Raw genomic sequence first — 8566 nt, forward strand, 5'->3', positions numbered from 1 at the left:
CTGAATTTTAGGTTCCAGGAGACCAGAAACTCTGATGCTATTCCTCGTGGACTTGCTCTCTATGAGATGTGGTGGTTAGAAACCCACCCTTGGCCCTACCTCATTCTAGGGTCACTCCGTGACATGATGATGCATACTCAACACATACAGGTGTGTGCCATAAATCTGAAAAACTTCACATGCAGTTCTAGAAATTTAAGATTTTGTACTTGGCTCAGTTTGGGGTTTTAAAAGATCTGGCCTTGAATTTCTGTAATTTAAAGGTCATGCAGAGGACCTGCATTTGTTCTACTTTTATCTTGGTTTCTATCACATACTTTCCTTTTTAAGCATACATATATGTGGAGAAGTAGTCTACTCAAATGTCCTGTAACTTTAGAGGTTTTAGCAAAGATGTGTGGTAATTACTTAACAAAAATATTTGTAGACATAGTCTACTGGTGAGGCTTTCACAGCCCCTTTCACAATACTGAATGGCAGCAAGTGGGTCCCTTTCTGTTAAATTGCATGTCTAACAAAGCCTTTGCAATAAGTATGAATCTCTCTTGGCCGGGAAGGTCATTTGCTCAAACAACATGGGAACCTCCTGGACTGAGCTGAGTTTCCTTATATGACTAAGCATAGTCTTTTTTTTTTTCAATCTGTGCCATATCTGCCTAGGAACAATTTGGCTTTTGTTCATGTCAAATGACAGCTGACCATCAGAAGTCTGTCTATAGTCTCTTTGGCTCTGAAAAAGGCCCTATTCCTATTGCAGTTGCTAGACCTGGAAGGAAAAATAAAACAGGACTTATGCCTCTATGTGCAGATTATGGAAAACTTGCTTTTAGTAGAAGTAACTCATTAACTGTTTCGGTATTATGTTGTGTCCTTACAACCCTAAGAAGTCAGAGATTAAATCTGCCAGCAGTTAACCACTTCTGTCTGCACTTTCTTGTCACCCATTTCTTTGCGTTTGTGTGTGTATTGGGAGGTGGTATTATGTTTGGGATGAGGATGTCAAATGCTCTCTGTCTGTGTATTGTGTGAGCATAGGTATTGTGAATACATATTGTACATATACATGTGTATATGCATGTATATCTGTAATTTGGGGAGTAGTACTGTGTAAATGAACAGTACTAAACACTGAACTATTAGGATGCAGGTATTTTGTTCTAGGCATCATTTTTTTCATGGATCCATTTTAATGTCAGGAAAAATTGCAGTAGGGGGATTTTCTGGTTTTCTCCATTAGAATGTGATCATGATTGATGATGAACCTTTTTCTAATGTAAGTATATATCTTTACTGTTAGGCTTGTACATTTATGGAGTGGGTTACATTTTGTGCTTTCAGGACAACGAAGTTCCATTTGAATTTTAGCAATGTTTGGATCTAGCCTACTTGATTCAGTGTTTGTGGGGCTAAGAGTATCCCATGAAGTATGAACACACTCCAGGCTTCCTCACTGCTAAAAGCTTTTTATTTAGGCCCATGTCAAAGATCTTGTGTTCATTGGACTGTTCCTTTTATATACTGGACTTTTATTCAGTTTCACACCATTTATAGTTTGAGCTCAGGGACCTGTATACATTATTGACACTCAGACTTAAGCTTAACCTTAAATCTAAAGCTTGAGCTAAACCTTAAATCTGTTGGCCAAACCTCTCTGACCAAGCCCAAAACTGGAAACTGTGAGTTAGACTGATTTCCTTGTCAATGTCAGGGAGAAGATGAAATGAAAAAAAAAAAAAATCTCAGGCAACAAGCAGCAAGGAGACAAATACATTTTTGGGGGCCTGGAAGCCTGTTCACTTATCTCCTAGTGAAAAAGTGCCTGGAACTGCCCTAGTCTGAAGTTCCACTTCAAAAGTGAATGGAAACAGAGAGCGGAAGTGCTCATCCATTTTGGGCACAAATTGGTCTGGAGGCAGCCACCAGCAACCAAGGGAGCTTTTCCTGCCTGTGTGACTGCTTCTTTGGTATTCCAGGACATCCCAGTGTTGATGCAGTCAGCAGGCTGCACCTTGGGCACTTAGCCTGGGAGTTGGAGGTGCGAAAGCTTCGTGGGAGGGGCTGCTTATCCACAGTATGCAGTATGTGAAATCAAAACTAGCCATGAAAGGGACCCAGATCTGTCAGTCCATAATGTCTTTTCAGTAGCTGCATTCCCACACCTTAAACATTTTCAGTACTGGCCGCTAGATAGCACTAGAGAATCAAGGTAAGTCTCAAATACCGTCGTTTGCAAAGACTTAAATGTAATCAAGCGCTCCTGAACTAACAACCAGCGGAGTCTGTGCTTGTTAAGCTCTGATCGGCAGCCTAATGGAAGCTGTTCGATCAGCAGAAATCAGGTGTTAACTTATATATTTCAAATGTTTGCACTGGTTTATTCCCAAGGGAAAAACAAACAAATGAACAAACCCACATAGGAGCAGCATGAACAGTAACTACTCCAGCTCTCTTTTTATTGCTTTTGATCTTTATTGAAAGCCAAAAACTTCAATAAAATATGCATTAAATCCAAACGGTGTCATACAGGCCGTTGGTAAATGAATGCTTTAAAATTGAATTAAAAATAAGCCTCTAAAAATATCTGCAGGGATATGTGCTTTCCAAAATTATTCCTCAAAAAACATGTCCTCAACAGAACTCATATGCAGAGAAGGTAAACAGTTGTCTGTACCAGTCAATTTGTGGAAGTTTACTCTATCCCTTGCAAAATTATTTGGCATTTTTAACTTCCCAGGAATAGTTTTAAGATTTTGAGGAAATCACCATTTCTGTGAGAAGACAAGAACTTCTGGTTTTAATCTTTGCTATGAAAAGCAATGATTACAAACTCTGCTTGCTTTCTGATAGCCTTCAAGAAGTCCTGTGTGAATTTTTTTTTTTAATGGGATTAGGAGATACGGAAATGCCTTAGGAGAAAGGAATGGGTTGGCTGCCTGCTTGTGTTGTGCATTTTCATAGGTCTTGCAGCCATCTTGCAAACTATACACTTAGTGCATCTAAGCACTTTTGACCTGCACATTCATAAACAGTTCTTCTGGCAGTTTGAGAAATATATGTAGGTATGCATAGAGCTGGGCACCATAAGAAATTTGGTAATCTCTGAAAACTGCATTCCTGACTTTGGTCTAAAAATACTGTGTAGGTGTTCACAAATTCTTCTGCTATTAATTAACAGAGTTGAAACACCCAGCGTCCACATCCTACTCCGGTAACATCTCAGTAGTTTCTGGCAAGGATCTAAATGTGAAGTTCGAAGGTCTTGGAAGTCCTGAAGTAATGTTTCCTAAATGCTTGTCCTGAAGGACAACTCATAATAAGTTCAGAGCATCTGGCTCTTGTAACTTGCTTTAAAGTATATTAAATAAGCTGATATGAAAATAATTGTATTTGCTATAGGCATGCTTCATCTTAGGTACAGAAACTTCAAGGACTGAATCCTTTCTTGATCCTAGAAGTGTGCAGGAACTGCCAGCACACTAGGCTGATGGATGTGTGAAGTCTTTCAGCTAGTATGCTGTTTCTTGCAGAAATTACATGTGATGCTTGCTTACAGTTACAGTATATCCAGAATTCCATTTCCTACAAGCTTTCTATAGAATTTCACCTTTTCCCATCAGTATGCAGAGGCATATGTTTAAATGAGATAGATTTAACAGCACTAAAGGTTGATTGTCTGTTTCTCTACAGTTAGGATGAAGATTTTGCAGCTCTCCTTTTCTGTCCCATGCCACACCCTCAGCTGTGGCTTGAAGGGACTGAACTTCTCTGGTGATAAGGGTCAATTACGTGAACTCTGAGCTGAGCAAGTTTTGTCAACCACACTTCAGTCTGCTTCATGCATCCTTTACAAATTGCCCCCTGTTTGCAACTGGCAGGTTGGTGAAGCAGTTATCTACAGGACTGGAAGGTGAACTTGCATTGTAGTGCCACAGAAGCAAGATTAGTGACTGACATTGTACCACATAGCCTTCCAGCCCCTTTCGGGCCTTACTTATTTATTTCACATATTAAACTACTTGAAGCATGTCCAGACTGCTACCATACTTCATTCTCAAAAGCAGCAGATGATTTTACAGTTTGTTCTGTGATTTGTTTTGCTTCAAGTGGCAGTGGCAGGGAAGCTGTTTTTGTAAGTGCTTTGAAAACAAGTTCCAGCAAAACTGATCATTATCAGATCCCACTGGAAAGGCTGCACATACTGAGTACTGAAACAGACCAGTTAAATTTTAATCTGGGTTACATAAAAAATTGTTTTTTGAAGTGGCACATACTGATGTTCTCACACCCATTACCTTGCAGCTAGAAAAAGAAAAGGCCAAAAGATATGTAAAACCTCTGTAGGTGTATGTCTGTGTGAGTATGTATAGCTTGTAGGTAAATTATATGAGAATCACAGGAACCTTTCTGCAGCATCTTATCTGTTGTGCTGCTCTGCTTTTTCCTCCTGGAGTAAGGGGACAATGTCTTGCAGACTGAGAGTTACATAACTCAATATCTCTTTCAGGGGAAGAGTCCTGGTTTTGAGGACTTGCTGTCAGTGCACTGAGGATCTTTTTCATGTAAGTTTAGAGGAGTCATGAGGTTGTGCCCAGCTGTGGCCAGAGCTGGGAAGATTCCTAAATCAAAGCAGAGGTATACAACACAAATAGTCAGGCAAAAGATGGCATTCAGCTTATTACAGGTGCTAAAATTTAGTTAAACTGCAACATACAATTCTATTTTTTTAAGTATTCACTGTTCAATGCTGTTCTTTGTGAAGGAGCTGCAGGTGCTCCAAGAGGCAGGAAAAGACACACATGCCTACATAAACCAAAGCATCACTCCTGAGAGCTTTAGGGTTGCACCAGTGCAGCCTAGGAAAAATCATAAGATAATCTGATTTAGTCCTTTTTTATGTGGATTGCTGATTGTATTTCTGACCTGTAGTGAAACTTGAAGCAAGAATTTTTTCCAAATAAGTAACCTCTGATCTTTAATACTAGTTTTAAGGTAGACTCTGATCTTTCACAGTCATTTTAAAGTACTTACAAGGTTTCTCTTTGAAATAACTTTGTTTTAAAAGTACATGGAGTTTTTGTAGAGAATTAAGAACTGATTTTCTGTGCTGTAAAGCTGCACTTCAGGATATTTTAAGATCTAAAAAGTTAGTTCTATACTGTGCTAAAGTCATCCTCCTCCAAGCTGAAGAGACCCAGCTCCCTTAGTCTTTCCTCACAAGGAATCTGCGAAAATTGTGCTCTATCACTTGAGGATCAGTGGGGACATCTGCTAAGTAGCCTTCTGCTGCCTTCATTAAATAGCAAACTTTGTCTTCCACACAGCTTGCTGACAGACCAGAGGTTCAGATTTTTGTACTTTTATCTCTGAAACCCAGTTAAGATTAAGCAGGGACACCACCAAAGTAAAACAAAAGGTATATTTTGCAAATTGCAGCTACTCCAAGAAACTGTCTTCAGTTTATGCTATGGCATTCAGACAAGAATGCAGCAGTCTGAAAGATGGCTGATGTTTAAAGCCAAGCTGGGTTCTAGAGAGAAGTGGTGCATGTATTATGTGCTTCATTGATAGGGTCCTAAGTTAGATGATGTGGGAAAACAAATCTGAACTTCAGCTGGGAAATCTTTTCTCTATATCTTTATAATTTTTTCCTGCCTTTTTTTTTCCCCCAAAGACCTATAATTGCTACATTAGGAGATAAAACCTGTAACTGGTGTTAAGGTAACTATAGCAAGCAGCTGTCTTTGCATAAGTGATTAAATCAAGCAGAGCAGATCTGAATCAGATTTGTAAAGCATAAATTCACCTTGTCACCAAACTAAGAGTAGCACACCCTCTTACCATCTGCTCAATAAAAGTTTACAGCAGTCATGCTGTAACATCCTCTGGAACTACTGTTACGGAAAAGTGACTGACAAAAGGTACAAATGTTTTCAAAGATGGTCAGTTCAGTGGGTAGCATCAGGGCTCTATGGCATTTGAGGGGCCCAGATGACATTTTGCATACCAATGTATATTTTAAAGCCAAAATGTAGTTGTGATGCAAATCCAGCTACATTATTACACCCATTAAAGGTATAAATTAATCAACCTTATGAAAAAACCAGTTCAAATACCCCAGCAGATTATAAAGAAAATCCTTACTAAAACCTTCTATTTATTTGGGACAAATAGGACGTAAATTGCCAGAAAAGTCTTGCCATATATTAAAGGACTCTGTGCTGTTCCAAACAATGTGATAAGATTCAAGAGTTTATATCAGTTTGATAAGAGACTTCAACTATCATCCTGAGAAAATCATACTGTTACATATAAGCACAGCAACCAGTTCAGGTTATTACAATGGCTTGATTTTGCTGAGCCACAATGCTGCTTAGTAACAGCTTGATTATTCAGGAGAGGCACTCTGGCAGGAGAGAGATGCAGGTGTACTGGAGACTGCATTTACAGGGTTCATTGAGTCAGAGAAAAGAACTTATAGGGCAAAAGTGTTTTTTCTCAAAATATCCATCTTACTGATTTTTCACTGTAGTTATTCTCAACTTAATTCTCATGTGGTTCCATCTGCTGACTGCTCCTGTGCCACAGCTTCAGCTTTAGTGCCCTCCATAGCTGTCCATTCTGCATCATCCACTATATGAGGTGAATTAATATGATGAAACACATACTTTAGGAGTACCCTCCTGATTATATTTAAATGCTAATGCAAGGACACCCAGACAAAATACATATACTTGCAATAAAGTGTTGACCGCAAGAGGTAGTTAGCAGTCAAAATTTTTGATAGTTGTTAGAAAGTTTTTTAAACAACAGATTTGTTATTATAATACCTGTGATAAAGAGAGGTAGCATTCACCTGAGGTTGAAGTCCAGTGATTTTCAAGTGAAGGATACGATCATTGTGCTTGCATGTAAGAGCTGGGTGCAACTGGGCTGTGGCTTAGGGGAAGGTTGTACATTCTTATGCAGAAGAGCATGGAGGTGATGGAATTTAAGTATGTACTTTAGTCTCATCCTCAACACAGATGCTTCCATGTTTTGTGGCCAAAAAAAAAAAATCCTTTTTCCTTGCATATGTTCTAGGAAGGAAAAATTACATGCTTGGAATTCAGGAAATGACCTTGAAATAGTAATTTGTACAGCATGTAGTCTTTCTTTCCAAGCTACTGCTTGGCCACTGAAATTCCACATCAGTCCTCAGCTTAATGTATTAAGCCAGTATGATAAATCACAAATAGGATCTTGGAAGTGACATTTCTAGCTTTTTGCCAGACATTAATCACCTTCTCTTTTGAGGCCCCAGGACTTAACACTTAATACCAGTTCCACTGAGTCCATCAACAATTCTAGCTTGTACAGGGACTTGTATAAAGTCCTTGTATAAGGACTCTACAGACTACTATCACATGCAAGACTGTAATGCAGAACTTCTGAGCAGTGCTAAATGTAGGAACAGCTGGAAAATCAGTAAAGCCCAGATTCGATTTAGAGCTTTGTGGGTCAGAATCAGTACCATTTGCTGTAGCCAGAGAGTCAGTGATGGTGAATGAATAAGAGGTTCAGGCAGCTGAAGTCAGCAGCAGTGTTTTTGCCCACTGTAGGTAGAAGTAAATGCAGGTGTCAAATGCTGCTGAAGTCTGGAACTCAGTGTTTCTCCAGGAGGGTTGAATGCCATACTGCTCTTAACCAAGAGGTCTTTCCAAGAGCTCTGCTCCTGCCCGGCCCTGCCTTGCTCTGGGTTTCACATCCTGCTCAGACAATGGGCTTTGCACTCAGATGAATGGCAGCATTTCACAGATCAGAAGTGCAGATGTGTTGGGTAAGTGCCAGGGCTCTTGTTAGGTTAATGCAAATTTTGGCTTTCTTACCCTCCCCTTCTTCTGTGTGCTTTTCCACAGCTCCTGAATATGACCACAATAGTTTTTCAACTGTTGTTAGCTCTCTGTGTCACTCTGCCCTGATTAGCTGTGGAGTTATTACTTTGACCCTGCTGGAGCTGTTTAGGGAAGATGCAGTGAAGTGGAACAATCTCCACTAGATTTCTGTCTCTGTGATCAGTAGCCTCTGATGTTGCATCTTATGCTTCATTTATTTAGTGGAGATGTTGTGGGAAGAGATTAGATGTTCTTTTTTTTTCTCTTGTTTCTCTGTGAGTAGTCACAAAATCACAGGTTACTCTTATGAGCTTGTGCTTCAATACTTTTAAGGTAGTAAAATATTAATCCTGAATTAGGTTTTTGAGTCAGAGACATGAGATTTATAACTATACACTATATACAGTATGATAGTATACAGTGTATATTTAATATAAATTTATAACTATATATAGTATATAGTGTATATTTAATGTGCACATAATATGCATATACTGTATATAAGGACACTAAAGTATCCTATACTGTAGTCTGCATATACTGTCTATATATATGTAGTATATATCGAATATATACACATGTATACACATTATATATAATGTCTGCATATAATTTTTATGTATAAATAGAAAATGTACCTATACACTGTATCGATACAAGCATATAGAGTATATGTATATATAGCATATAGAGTA

Source organism: Heliangelus exortis, chromosome Z, assembly GCF_036169615.1.
Source record: "Heliangelus exortis chromosome Z, bHelExo1.hap1, whole genome shotgun sequence".
Lineage (NCBI taxonomy): Eukaryota > Metazoa > Chordata > Aves > Apodiformes > Trochilidae > Heliangelus > Heliangelus exortis.